Raw genomic sequence first — 15,463 nt, forward strand, 5'->3', positions numbered from 1 at the left:
AGCCACGAAGGGGAGTGAACGAGTGCAGAAAGGAGGGAACATCTTCCTGGAATGAAACACAGCCAGGGGGGCCCAGATGAGGGGAGCCTCCCTGAGCTAGCCTCGTAAATAAGGTCCCAAATGAAAAAGGAGTTAAGGCGAGGTTCTTGTCTTTGGGCCTGGAATAATTCCAGTCAGGCTAAAGTGGAACCATGTGAAGGGGTGGACTCAAATGATGTTTGCGTGTGGCCCAAATGTCACCCCATTCCCTACATAGTTCACTACCAGGACTAAAGTAGTGCACTAGGTAGGGAATAGGGTGCTTTTTGGGATGTAGTCTCTGTGGTTGCCTGAGGGGTGTAATGAACAAGTTTTCTCCCCCGCACTGGCCTGTTCCCGGAGAGTGGAGAAGTAGCGGTGAAGTAAATTGTCACGCGTACTTTTAGAATTTGCGTCCTGCACTGTCTTGTCCCCTCCACCGCCACTGTGGAGAACTTGCTCTCTCGTGTTTCCTGGCTGTCATGCTGTCTGCCCGCATAGTGGTGTGTGTGTGTCTCCCAATTCTGGTTCTCTAGGGGGGAACCAGAGGGGTGCACGTTTTTTTTTGTTCTAGCCCCGCACTAACACACCCAACTAATCATTGAGCCTTTGATAAGTCAAATCAGGTGTCCTCGTTCGAGATCGGCCGATTATGATTTTTCAATACCGATGCCGATTTATTGGAGGATCAAAAAAGCCGATACCGATTAATCGGCCAAATGTAATTATTTTATTTTAATATACCTTTTTGTAATGACAATTACAACAATACTGAATGAACACTTGTTTTAACTTAATACAATACATCAATAAAATCAATTTAGCCTCAAATAAATAATGAAACATGTTCAATTTGGTTTAAATAATGCAAAAACAAAGTGTTGGAGAAGAAAGTAAAAGTGCAATATGTGCCATGTAAGAAAGCTAACGTTTAGGTTCCTTGCTCAGAACATGAGAACATATGAAAGTTGGTGGTACCTTTTAACATGAGACTTCAATATTCCAAGGTAAGAGGTTTTTAGGTTGTATTTAATATAGTATTTATAGGACTATTTCCCCCTACCATTTGTATTTCATATACCTTTTGACTATTGGATGTTCTTATAGGCACTATTAGGGGGGAATAGTGGTGTCAAGCCTACACTCTTAGGAAGCCATGGCAAGCTAAGAGCCTCCTGGGTGGTGCAGTGGTTAAGGGCGCTGTACTGCAGCGCCAGCTGTGCCACCAGAGACTCTGGGTTCGCGCCCAGGCTCTGTTGTAACCGGCCGCGACTGGGAGGTCCGTGGGGCGACGCACAATTGGCCTAGCGTCGTCCGGGTTAGGGAGGGCTTGGCCGGTAGGGAAATCCTTGTCTCATCGCGCACCAGGGACTCCTGTGGCGTGCCGGCGCAGTGCGCGCTAACCATGGTTGCCAGGTGCACAGTGTTTCCTCCGACACCATTGGTGCGGCTGGCTTCCGGTTTGGATGGCGCTGTGTTAAGAAGCAGTGCGGCTTGGTTGGGTTGTGTATCGGAGGACGCATGACTTTCAACCTTCGTTTCTCCCGAGCCCGTACGGGAATTGTAGCGATGAGACAAGATAGTAGCTACTAAACAATTGGATACCACGAAATTGGGGAGAAAAAGGGGCAAAATTCAACAACAAAAAAACACACAAAAAAGCCAAGGCAAGCTGGATCTGAAGACTATGTCAGAAATGTATTTTCTTCTGCAGTAGACTACATATTGCCGACATTTCCATTTGGAGATGTGCTCCTCCAGCATGCAGTGGCCAACAGGCAGGCTGCCATGTTCTCATCCCTCAACTTTTTCATGGCATGCTTTCCCTACATTATCCCTGAGGGAGCCTCTGTTGATCTGGTGGAAGATGAGTTTAGACTCTATCAGGCAACAACCTTATATTATTGGTCATATTCCATAGCAATACGAACAAATATTCAGTCCTGTTTCCAAGAACAAAACCCAGTACGAAGCCTCCCTCAGTACAGACATGCTGAGTGCCCTCGTTACCAAAAAGGTTTCAATGATTGCCAGAGAGAAGTCTACCCTGATGCCCTGCTGCGTAAGGCTAAATCTGCTAGCTACCAGGCAAATCTGTCTAGGAAATGATTTCCTGAACATTTTGAAGGTCTCCCGAAGATTTGTTCTCACCCACTGTTTCCTATCTTAGCTTTTTCCTTTTCATTATGGATAACATGTTTATTTGATACGAAGGCTCTGCTTCAAACATTTGTTGTTCTTATCATATCATTCTCGTGGATAAGACATTTGTACAATTTGTCTAAACAATTAACTTATTAGATCTTGTTAGTGACTTTTACCATATGTGTAAATGGAATTATTCCAACCTTTTTTATAGACTTGATTTGGTACAATTCTATAATTGCGATCAGACTCACAAACCGTGTGAGCAGGGGGCTGGGAAAGAACCCCCCCCCCCCAGTTCGGCAAGTATTACGTGCGTGAGTTGATTCTCCAATTTGCCGCGTGTGTCTGGTACCCAAAAAATTTGGACAGGGTTGGCAGGTCTGCTTCTGACTGGCAGGATGCTGTTGTTGCTATGGTCTCCATGGAGATGATAAAAAACACATGTATTGTGTGCTATTGGAGGGTGTGTTTGCGTGTGTACTGTGTGTGCGTGACGTTGACTGTTTGTGTGTCCTTTAAAAGCTAACCATCCCCTTTGGTGGTGAGGGAATCTGACTCTTGAAGATGGAGAGTAAGCCCTCTGGAGCTGAAAATGAGCTAGTGGGGAACAGTATAGTTGTTTGCGTGTATATGTGGGTACGTCCCAAATTCCATGTGAATGTTGTGGAGGGATGTTGTACACCCTTCAGGGGCAAGCTGGCATTCCTGAATATTACGGAACGCCAGAGATGGACGGTGCGGAATGGCCGGAAAGCCGGAGGTGGCGTGGTGGACGTGAGGTGGCACTGCTGATGGACAGACAAACGAATGGACAGAGTGACATACTACCCGACCGTTGCTATAGTCAGGAGGCATAACAAGTGCATTTTGCGTGTGCGTGTGTTTCACCCCATGTACGCGTGTGCAATGTGCCAGTTACCAATTCCCAGCCAGCTGCCAGAGGTCAAGAGGTCAGAGGCTGGCTGGAGCAGCTGGCAGGAGCTGGGGCTGCTGGGATGAATGAAGACATTCCCAGCTGTTCTGGGATCTGTGCTGTGGTGTCGGTCTGTCTGTCTGCCGATAGGGAGACGCTGAGCCTGTGCACAGGTCGGGTGTGGATTGGACAGCTCTATACCCACTGTGCTCTTTGTTCCCAAATAGGTGTGAGTTATGCACAATCTGTCTACTATGGACACACCATGGTTAGACACTGATACTTAAATACTAGGATAACTAGTAAAAGAGACCGAATAGTAGAAATATAAACGTACAGCAACGTTGTTATTGAGCCAATATCCTAAGTTGCCAAGTTTGTGTTACTCTGCAAGGAGATTGAGGACTTTTAACACATTAATGGGTTATGTCTGTGCTGGGTGACTGCACTTCTATTGTGCCTGTGTGACTTTTTTTTACCCTAGTTAGTAGTCTCTTTCTCTGTCTAAATTGGCTTAATGATGATTGCCAAATTTGGAAATCAAACCCAGAAATGATACTTGCCCACGATGAACGAACTGATGGTTGTTATGAGCCTGGAAACTATGTTACTCATTACCCAAGGATATTAATGAAACACTTTCAGCTATTATGGAACCCTGACCTGTTCACCGGACGTGCTTCCTGTCCCAGACTTTCTGTTTTCAACACTCTAGAGACAGCAGGAGCGGTAGAGATACTCTGAATGATCGGCTATGAAAAGCCAGCTAACATTTACTCCTGAGGTGCTGACCTGTTGCACCCTCGACAACTACTGTGATTATTATTATTATTTGACCCTTCTGGTCATCTATGAACATTTGAACATCTTGGCCATGTTCTGTTATAATCTCTACCCATTGACAGCCAGAAGAGGACTGGCCACCCCTCAGAGCTTGGTTCCTCTCTAGGTTTCTTCCAAGGTTCTTGCCTTTCTAAGGAGTTTTTACTAGCCACTGTGCTAGCTACACCTGCATTGCTTGCTGTTTGGGGTTTCTGTACAGCACTTTGAGATATCCGCTGATGTAAAAAGGGCTTTATAAATGGATTTGATTGATATCAGATAGTCTATGGTTACAGAGCTAGTGGTTATCATACATAAATGCCTATTTATTCCTGCATCATACATTTCCATAGTAATTTGCATTTCCAAGGACCATGCACAACAAATGAATTGTATACTATGTGCCATTTTTAGCAGAGCTACATAACAGCTCAGTGGCACAGAGGTATACAGTAAACAATCAAATCGAGCAAGATCACAAGCTGGATGGTGATCATATACAGCGCCTGCTGAAAGTATTCACACCCCTTCTCCACATTTATTTGTTACAAAGTAGGATTTAGTTGTTTTTTTTGTTAACGATCTATGCAAAATACTCAAACGTGGATGAAAAATATATATTTTTTAATTAATGGAAAATACAGCACTATCTTGATTAGATAAGTATTCAATCCCCTGAGTCAATACACATTAGTATCCCCTATGGCAGCGATTTACAACTGTGAGTCTTTCTGGGTAAGTTACTAGTAAGCTTTGAACGCCCGGGTTGTACAATATTTGCCCATTATTCTTAAACAAAGTTGTCAAGCTCTGTCAAGTTGGTTGTTGATTGATTGTTTCTCGACAGCCATTTTCATGTTTTGACATATATTTTCAAGTAGATTTAAGTGAAATCATTCAATGTTGTCTTGGTAAGCAACTCCAGTGTATATTTAGCATTGTGTTTTAGGTTATCCTGCTGAAAGGTGAATTCCAACAGACAACCAGGTTTTCCTCAAGGAATTTTAGCTCTATTCTGTTTATTGTAGCCCAAAAAACTCCCTAGAATACCCATAACATGATGCAGCCACCACCAATCTTGACAATATGAAGAGATTTGCCTCAAACGTAACGCTTTTATTAATTTTTTTCGCCACATTTTTTGCAGTACTACTTCAGTGCCTTGATGCAAACAGGATGCATTCTGTACAGGCTACTTTCTTTCTCTCTGTCAATTAGGTTAGTATTGTAGAGTAACTACAATGTTGATCCATCCTCAGTTACCTCCTATCACAGGTCTTTAAACTCTTTAAAATCATTGTTGGCCTCACAGTGAACTCCCTTAGCTGTTTCTTTAGTAGGACGGGCGCCTGTATCTTTGTAGTTACTGGGTGTATTGATACACCATCCAAATTGTAAAAGTAATAATAATAATGGCTATTAATAATAATAATAATACCCATCTACCAATAGGTGCCCCTTTTTACAATCCATATGAAAACCTCTCCTCCTGTCTTTTGTGGTTGAATCTGTGCTTGAAATTCACTGCTCCACTTAGGAACCGTACACTTATCTGCATGTGTGGGGTACAGAGATGGAGTAGTCGTTTAAAAATCACTTTAAACACTATTGCACCCACACAGAGTCCATATGCAACTTATTATGTGACTTGTTAAATCCTCTTGGAACTCCCTCTCCCGGATCCGGGAGAATTGTCATCAACGGACACTAATTAGCATAATGCAACAGACAAAAAATATTACTAGAAAATATTCATATTCATGAAATCACAAGTGAAATATATTGAAACACAGCTTAGCCTTTTGTTAATCACCCTGTCATCTCAGATTTTGAAATTATGCTTTACAGCCAAAGCAAGACAAGCATTTGTAAGTTTATCGATAGCCTGGCATAGCATTATGCCTAGCTAGCAGCAGGCAACCTGGTCACAAATCAGAAAAGCAATCAAATTAAATCGTTTACCTTTGATGAGCTTCAGATGTTTTCACTCACGAGACTCATGAGTGTTCATTTTGTCCCATAAAGATTATTTTTATAGCTGAAACACCTCTGTTTGTACTTCATGTTTGGTTGAGAAATCCACCGGAAACTGAGGTCACGACAACGCCGAAAAATATTCCAAATTATATCCATAATATCGACAGAAACATGGCAAAAAAATCAACCCTCAAGGTGTTTTTCAAATATCTATTCGATAATATATCAACCGGGATAGGTGGCTTCTTAGTAGGAAAGAGAGAAACAATGGCCGCATTTGTCTTTTACGCACAAAACACTCAGAGCCTCCAGCTGACCACTGACGCAATGTTGTCGTTCAGGCTCATTTTTTCAAAATAAATGTGACACATTAGGGAAGCCATAGAAAAAGGAATCTAGTTGATCTCTCATTTACTGCTCAATAGGGACGCATAGGAACGCAGAGCTTTCTAAATAAGAGTCCCTTCCTGATTGGATTTTTCTCGGGCTTTCCCCTGCAATATCAGTTCTGTTATACTCACAGACAATATTTGTACAGTTTTGGAAACTTTAGTGTCTTCTATCTTGTCCTGACAAAATAGCCCGTTTACTTTGGGAACGTTATTTTTCCAAAAATGAAAATAGTGCCCCCTAGTTTCAAGAGGTCAAGCAAATGTTTACTCCTGAACTTTTTTCGGCTTGCCATAATGAAATGATTGAACACTTATTGCCATTTTTTAAATGGATTTTTTTAAATGAATTTGTAAACATAATTACACTTTGACATTATTGGGCATTTTGTATAGATTAGTAGCACAATCTTAATTGAATCCATTTTAAATTCAGGCTGTAACACAGACAAATGTGAGATAGGTCCAGCGGTGTGAATACTTTCTGAAGGCACTGTATTTGCAGAGTAAGTCGGCTGCTATGGGGGTTGGGCTGTTGCTGTTACTATGGAGAAACCTGCTGCCCTTTAGCTGCTGACCTCTAGCTGCTGACCTCTAGCTGCCTCCTCTGGATGGGAACATATCAGCTGGTCAGCTCCTCTCGCCCCTTATTTCTTTACTTTCTTTCTTTTCCCGTATCCCTCTGTCTTTCTCATCTCTTTTTCTCTCCTCTATATCTCTGTTAGTTTGCTTTCTTGCTCCCCCCCCCCCCCCCCCTGTTTTAATTGGCAGCGTATGCCAGAGTCACTCTGAGTGATCCTCTCCTCCTACTCTTTCCATTCTCCTCTTTTCCTCTCTGTCTGCTGGCTGTCAGTTGTGCTTGACTGATGCTGTTTTGTCAGTCTGGCCCTCCCCCTACACATATTACAATGGTCCATTCCCTCCCCCATCATCTCTCCATCTCTGTCTTCCTCTCTCCCACTTGCCCATCCTTCCCTTTATCTGCTTATTGTAGGAAGTGCTGTGTTCTAGCTTTCTTTAATGGCACAAAGATGGCAAGATGTCTCTGGATTGGATCTCTGCTTCATTGTATGCATTTAGTTGATTTTATATCTAGGCTGTATGTCATTTTGTGCGGTTTTCCCGTTGATGATATTACCAGGGGATGTTGATATACTGTATGATGTTGAATCAAAGCAAGGTCATGTTCATTAGGCACTAAACCTTCGGGTACCATCAGAACATGTCTACGGTGTGCCCTAATGAACACAACCTTGGTCTGGAGTGAGTTCCTCTCAAATTACTCTCCAGAGCACAAAGGTTCCAGGGCCTGTGTCCATAAAGTGTCTCAGACTAAGAGTGCTGATCTAGGATTAGGTCCTCACTGTCCACGTAATCGTATTCGCTATCATCTAAAAGGACAAATGGATCCTAGAACTGTACTCCTACTCCAAGACGCTTTTTGAATGCGGGGCCAGGAGTGATCCACACCCAAATTGACTTTAGACTTGTTGCCGTTGTCAATGGGTCTCTTTCATAGCCAGTGTGGAGATGATATTCTCCTTTTTGCACGCCGTATGGGGTTGTAGCCTACTAGCCATATACAGTAGTCTTACCGTTATGAACTGATGACGTTCTCAGCCTACGTTTAATGATCTCTTTGGCCCCTCCCTCAGTGTGCAAATGACCTCTTTCATTGACTGACTGAGCATGATGGAGGAGGCCTGTTTGCCCAGAGGGGATTCGGGAGAGAGGGTGAGAAGAGTGTTGAAAGAAAAGAAAATGAGCACTGCCTTGTGCCCTGAAATAGCCGCTATTCATTCGTCCACGCTCACCCGCCTGCTTTGTCGCATAGGCGATCAAAGCACTTGAGAGCAGTAATACCAACTGTTTTTGGCCTACTCATATAACCCCCACCCTACCATTTGGGAGAGTCCAGCCACACCCTTATCTATGTTCCTCTCCAGAACTGAACCCAAGGCCAGGAACAGTGTTGGGGGGGGGGGGGTACGAGGTGTGTCGACAGCTGTTGAAGCAGACTGTCTAAATTTAGTCAGTGTTAAATGTTACCCTGCACACATAAGTCTAGTCTGTAAGGGAAAAACAAGCCACTGTCTTCTATAGCAGCCTTAGTTTGAGATGCTCACACGCGCGCGCACACTTCCCAGGGGACAATTTAGCGGTGCTGAGAATATGGGACCCACTCTATAATGAGCCATTACCTCACACACTGGAGTGCTATTCTTAACCCAGCAATTCTCCCTAAATGTTTTTTGTTCTTGGTGTTAATGTTTGTTCCACCCCCTCAGGAGACTACAGCTGAGCCCTACCAAACTCACAGGAATGATCCCCCCCTTCTCTTTTTCCTCTACCTCTCCAGAATGGAATAGTGGGGTTAAAGGGGAATTCAGCATTTTACAACTTAATGTAAGACTGTTACTCATCCTGTATGGCTTAGTTGGTAGAGCATGACACTTTCAACGCCAGGATTAATGGTTTGATTCCCGGGGGCCACCCGTAAGTAACGTGTACACGCATGACTAAGTATTTTTGGATAAAAGCGCCTTCTACTTGCCATTTATTATTAACGTCCCCTGTAGCTGATTTTCCTAAAAGGTTACCATTGTTGTAATAAGAGTGTTTTTCTCCTTTTTGAGAATTCATTCATTGTGATACGATGTGATGTTGATGTATTTTTGGACTTGAAAAGGCTCTCATCTACATTGGGGTCACGATGGAGTTTGTAGTTTGAGAGACAGAGAAAATGAGTTGCAGAGTGGGAAATAGGATTATGGGTTGGTCTGTGTGTTGTCTGGCTGTCATGTTTTTCTATGGAGGATGCTGTTGAGACGATGTGTCACTGCTGCCACTGTTTTATTAGCCCCTCTGTCATTCATGCATCAGACACACACACACACACACACACACACACACACACACACACACACACACACACACACACACACACACACACAAGGGAGTTGGTTGTGGGTGTGTGAGCATTGTCTGGGTGGGTGGGGTACAACGCCAAAATTAGACTACATCCACGCCCATTTAGAAGTTTGGTTTATGGAAATGTCTATTCAGCCATTAGTCATGATGTGTTTTCATACAGCTTACGGGATAGTCACAAACTCTACAGCTTCCACTTTCTGAATCATAAAAGGGTCATCAATCCTCTGTGTTGGAGATAGTGAAGCTAGTGTAGAAAGGTGAGCTGTGTGTGTGTGCGTGCACACTTGCATTCACGCTTACATGGTCTTGTTCGGTGGGCACAAAGTCCGAGAGCGCTCCAAAACTAAGTGATGTTCTATCTGATTCTGAACTTGTTCAGTAAGAAACAAGAAACACTCTGTTTTCCTTGGCAAAACGTTCTGCTCCTGTATGCTCTAATGAACAGGACCCGGGACGAGGCTGAGAACAAACCAAATAAACAACAGTGTTCTGTTCCTACTCGGATGCAAAGTGAATTAACGAAGAGACTGCAGGGTTCCACGTAATCTTATCTATGATGTAATGGGCAATTCCACAGTAACAAAATGATGACACAAAGCACACAAAACGTCATCATGTTACCAAACTTTGCATCTGTACTGTTCTTCAAGTAAATGTGTTTTTGTCAAATTCTCTGGAAATTGGAACTCTGGAACTCTGTGGCCTCTTCATTAATTCACTTTCAGTACATACACCACCATTCAAAAGTTTGGGGTCACTTAGAAATGTTCTTGTTTTTGAAAGAAAAGACCAATTTTATGATTTTTCAACGCAGATACCGATTATTGGAGGACCAAAAAAGCCGATACCGATTTAATCGGCCTATTTAAAAATATATATAAAAAATTTTTTTGTAATAATGACAATTACAACAATACTGAATTAACTCTTATTTTAACTTAATATAATACATCAATAAAATCCATTTAGCCTCAAGTAAATAATGAAATATGTTCAATTTGCTTTAAATAATGCAAAAACAAAGTGTTGGAGAAGAAAGTAAAAGTGCAATATGTAAGAAAGCTAACGTTTCAGTTCCTTGCTCAGAACATGAAAACATATGAAAGCTGGTGGTTCCTTGTAACATGAGTCTTCCATATTCCCAGGTAAGAAGTTTTAGGTTGTAGTTTATTATAGGAATTATAGGACTATTTCTCTCTCTACCATTTTGTATTTCATTAACCTTTGACTATTGGATGTTCTTATAGGCACTTTAGTATTGCCAGTGTAACAGTATAGCTTCTGTCCCTCTCCTCGCTCCTCCCTGGGCTTGAACCAGCAACACAACAACAGCCACCCTCGAAGCAGCGTTACCATGCAGAGCAGGGGGAACAACTACTAGAAGGCTCAGAGCAAGTGACGTTTCAAATGCTGTTAGCGCATGCTAACTAGCTAGCCATTTCACTTCGGTTACACGAGCCTCATCTCGAGAGTTGATAGGCTTGAAGTCATAAACAGCGCAATGCTTGACGCACAACTTAGAGCTGCTGGCAAAACGCACGAAAGTGCTGTTTGAATGAATGTTTACGCGCCTGCTTCTGCCTACCACCGCTCAGTCAGATACTTAGATACTTGTATGCTCAGTCTGATTATATGCAACGCAGGACACGCTAGATAATATCTAGTAATATCATCAACCATGTGTAGTTAAATAGTGATTATGATTGATTGTTTTTATAAGATACGTTTAATGCTAGCTAGCAACTTACCTTGGCTTATTGCATTTGCGTAACAGGCAGTCTCCTTGTGGAGTGCAACGAGAGAGAGGCAGGTCGTTATTGCGTTGGACTAGTTAACTGTAAGGTTGCAAGATTTGCAATTGTTAGCACAGCTGAAAACTGTTGTGCTGATTAAAGAACCAATAAAACTGTCCTTCTTTAGACTAGTTGAGTATCTGGAGCATCAGCATTTGTGGGTTCAATTACAGGCTCAAAATGCCCAGAAACAAAGACCTTCCTTCTGATACTCATCAGTCTATTCTTTTTCAGAGAAATTAAGGCTATTCCATGCAAGAAATTGCCAAGAAACTGAAAGCGAATCCCCGGTGCACATTTGAGCAAGAGGACAAGTTTAGAGGACTAGTTTAAGAAACCGATGCCTCACAAGTCCTCAACAGGCAGCTTTATTAAATAGTACTCGCAAAACCCCCAGTCTTACCTTAAACAGTGAAGAGATGACTCCGGGATTCTGGCCTTGTAGGCAGAGTTGCAAAGAAAAAGCCATATCTGACTGGCCAGTAAAAGATTAAGATGGGCAAAAGAACACAGACACTGGACAGAGGAACTCTGCCTAGAAGGCCAGCATCCCGGAGTCACCTCTTCACTGTTGACGTTGAGACTGGTGTTTTGCGGGTACCATTTAATGAAGTTGCCAGTTTCATTCTATTAGTATGGAGTTGTCTGAATGCCTTCTCCTGTTCTCCCCCCCCCCCACTCTTGTCCTCATTCTCTCTCGCTCCCTCCCCATTTCTCTCTCCGTCATGCTCCTTCCCTCTCTCTGCCTAACTCTCCTTCTATTCTCTCCCTTTTTCTCTTTCCTCCCCTCCTCTCTCTGCCTTCCATTCCCTCCCTCTCCCTTCTTTCTGCTCTATCAATCCTCATCTCCTTGTTTTTCTCCATTCTTTTGGAAACGCTTCTTATCTCTCTCCTCCCCCCCCCCCTCTCAAATATACTTATATAGCGTCAATTGGTTTGCATGTGAAGCATGAGTGGCTAGCTGATTTCTATTCAGATTACATGGAAGTCAACCAAACACCTAGGTTAAACACTGTTCTACTAGGCTACATGCTACATAACATCAGCCTGCATTTATCTCTGTCATTTAGATTTATGTAGTGTTTAAAATTCACATTTATATGACTTGTGGGGGTGTGTGTGTGGTTATATACAGATGCATTGGCTACAGGTTAGGGTTCTACACCTCCTGACTTGACTGTCAGTGAGCATCCCATGTATGACCTTTGATGACGCTGCCTGTTGACCCTCCATAGGCCAACATCGCATCCTTTTCCTTCTCTATATGAAACACTCTTCGCCCTTGCCCAGCTTGAGCACTCAACAGTACATTGACAGTTTGTGTTCTGTTCTCTATTCCCAGCCTCATGGTTAAGAACTGGAAGCCAGCCATTACCTTCTTTAATTTAGAGAAGTGCTTTTCCAGAACAGTCCCCTCAATCTTTCTCCCCCTTTCTCTTCCTTCCTCTCCCTCTATATCCCCCTCCTCGGAGGCACAGGCCAACCCAAACTGGTGGCCTTCTGTGGGGCAGACGTGTGTGTGTGTGTGTGTTTCCTATGTACCCCTCCCTCTCTGGCAGAGGCTTAACACCACAACATCCCCAGTGGGGTGACCTCTGAACCCTGAGGTGGCCCCTTTTCTCTGACCCCGGTGATGGGAGACAGATGAGTGAGTGTCATGCTCAGGCTTCTCATAGACACAGAAGCCTGGAGAGAGTGATGGAGGGAGAAAGAGACACAGGGAGAGAGTGATGGTGAGCGAGATGGGGAGAGCGAGATGGGGAGAGCGAGATGGGGAGAGCGAGATGGGGAGAGCGAGATGGGGAGAGCGAGATGGGGAGAGCGAGATGGGGAGAGGGAGTGAAGAAGAGGGATTGATGTTTGTTTTTGTGATGACTCACATAGAACTCACACACCCACACGCTGTCTGTTTCAGGTAGTGCTGATGCCCCTGGTTGTAAATCAATCATGCCTTTCGTAGCAGGTGTTTAAGTGAATTATCAGTTTTAAGTGAATTATCACCTGGGACGCTGATTTAAACGGTGCGGCCAACTCTCACGTGTTGGACGTGAGATGCATTTGACCCTCTTCACACACCACACCTTTTTATTTCTCACTTATTGAAAAAAGTACTGTGTTTATTTTCTAATTAATCCAATTCGGTGTGTTTAACTGATGAGTCCCATTAAATGAAAATGGGATCATATTCATCTGCAATTCTATATCATGAGCATTCAAGGAGCGGGACACTAATCCGGATGCTTATAAGAAATCCCGCTATGCCCTCAGATGAACCATCAAACAAGCAAAGCGTCAATACAGGATTAAGATTGAATCCTACTACACCGGCTCTGACGCTTTTCGGATGTGGCAGGGCTTGAAAACTATTACAGACTACAAAGGGAAACCCAGATGTGAGCTGCCCAGGGACGCAAGCCTACCAGACGAGCTAAATGCCTTTTATGCAAGCAACACTGAAGCATGTACGTGAGCACCAGCTGTTCTGGACGACTAAGTGATAACGCTCTCGGTAGCCGATGTGAGCCAGACCTTTTAAACACGTCAACATTCACAAAGCCGTGGGGCCAGACGGATTACCAGGACGTGTACTCAAAGCATGCCCGGACCAACTGGCAAGTGTCTTCACTGATATTTTCAACCTCTCCCTGACTGAGTCTGTAATACCTACATGTTTCAAGCAGACCACCATAGTCCCTGTGCCCAAGGAAGCGACGGTAATCTGCCTAATGATTACCGCCCCGTAGCACTCATATCGGTAGCCATGCTTTGAAAGGCTGGTCATGGCTCACATCAACATCATCCTGGATACCCTAGACCCACTCCAATTCGCATACCGCTATAACAGATCCACCGATGACGCAATCTCAATCGCACTCCACACTGCCCTTTCCCACCAGGACAAAAGGAACAACTATGTGGGAATGCTGTTAATTGACTACAGCTCAGCGTTCAACACCATAGTGCCCACGAAGCTCATCATTAAGATAAGTACTCTGGGACTAAACGCCTCCCTCTGCAACTGGATCCTGAACTTCCTGACGGGCCATCCCCAGGTGGTAAGGGTAGGCAATAACACATCTGCTACACTGATCCTCAACACAGAGGCCCCTCGGGTGTGTACTTAGTCCCCTCCTGTACTCCCGGTTCACCCACAACTGCGTAGCCAAACAAGACTCCAACACCAAGTTTGCTGATGACACAACAGGGTTATGCCTGATTACCGACAATGATGAGACAGCCTATAGGAGGAGGTCAGGACAACCACCTCTCCCTCAATGTAAGAAAGAAAGGAGCTGATCGTGGACTATAGGAAAAGCCGGGCCGAACAGGCCCCCATTAACATTGATGGGGCTGTAATGGAGCGGGTCGAGAGTTTCAAGTTCCTCGGTGTCCACATCACCAACGATCTATCATGGTCCAAACACATCAAGACAGTCATGAAGAGGGCACGACAAAACCTTTTCCCCCTCAGGAGACTGAAAAGATTTGGCATGGGTCCCCAGATCCTCAAAGTTCTACAGCTGCACCATCGAGAGCATCCTGACCGGTTGCATCAATGCCTGGTGTGGCAACTGCGAGGCATCTGACTGCGAGGCGCTACAGAGGGTAGTGCGAATGGCCCAGTGCATCACTGGGGCCAAGCTTCCTGCCATCCAGGACCTATATACTAGGCAGTGTCAGAGGAAAGCCCATACAATTGTCAAGTCTAGGACCAAAAGGCTCCTTAACAGCTTCTATCCCCAAGCCTTAAGAATGCTGAACAATTAATCAAATGCCACCAGACTTCCAACATTAAATATTAAATATTTTCTTAACCAACAGTGCATTTCACGGTAAGTTCTACACTTGTTGTATTTGGCGCATGTGCTGCCACGGCTTTGTAACCGTGGCAGCTTCACCTGGGAGATCCATCATCTTCCTGCCACTGCACTGTGTACCCCGACAGATTGAAGGTTGTAATTGGTTTAGTAAGGGTCCGGGGCCAAGGCAATTGGATGCACATTTTATAAAGAAATGCCCCTCTATGCTCTGTCTGGTGTGCAGCCACAGCAGACAAGACGGGCATTTTATGAATTAAATTTCCAAAAGAGCAGCACGGCAACGTGTAGCACTGTTTTGTTCAAAATGAATTTGTTGTCACTACTGTCCCTGTCGCAGAACGCTTCCTTATTACAGCATGTGATTATACAGCCTAGTTAGTTATTTAAATGATTTTAATCCACCACTTGCATCAGCTACTGTTACAATGCTCGTGGTGTAGAAAGGTCAGACGCATATGATCCAATTTCAAAATGATTTTCAGGCACAGTTGATAAGTTAATTTATTTGGCCTTTCACAATAGCTGATGTCATAACATTTCCCATCCCCTACAATGGGCTAAAATATAGACTAATGAGTGTGCTTATCTTAGCAAGAACACTACTGTTATTCCACCTACTTGTTATTATTTTCACTTACCAATTTTTTC

General features: G+C 43.8%; 1 protein-coding gene across 4 annotated transcripts in view; it reads left to right on the plus strand.

Moving 5' to 3' along the window:
• The window catches only part of raph1b (Ras association (RalGDS/AF-6) and pleckstrin homology domains 1b), an 80,510-nt gene that overhangs the window by 29,917 nt on the left and 35,130 nt on the right, over positions 1-15,463 (plus strand). The gene's annotated exons all lie outside the window — the stretch shown is intronic.

The sequence above is a fragment of the Oncorhynchus kisutch genome, linkage group LG16 (assembly GCF_002021735.2).
Source record: "Oncorhynchus kisutch isolate 150728-3 linkage group LG16, Okis_V2, whole genome shotgun sequence".
Classification (NCBI taxonomy): domain Eukaryota; kingdom Metazoa; phylum Chordata; class Actinopteri; order Salmoniformes; family Salmonidae; genus Oncorhynchus; species Oncorhynchus kisutch.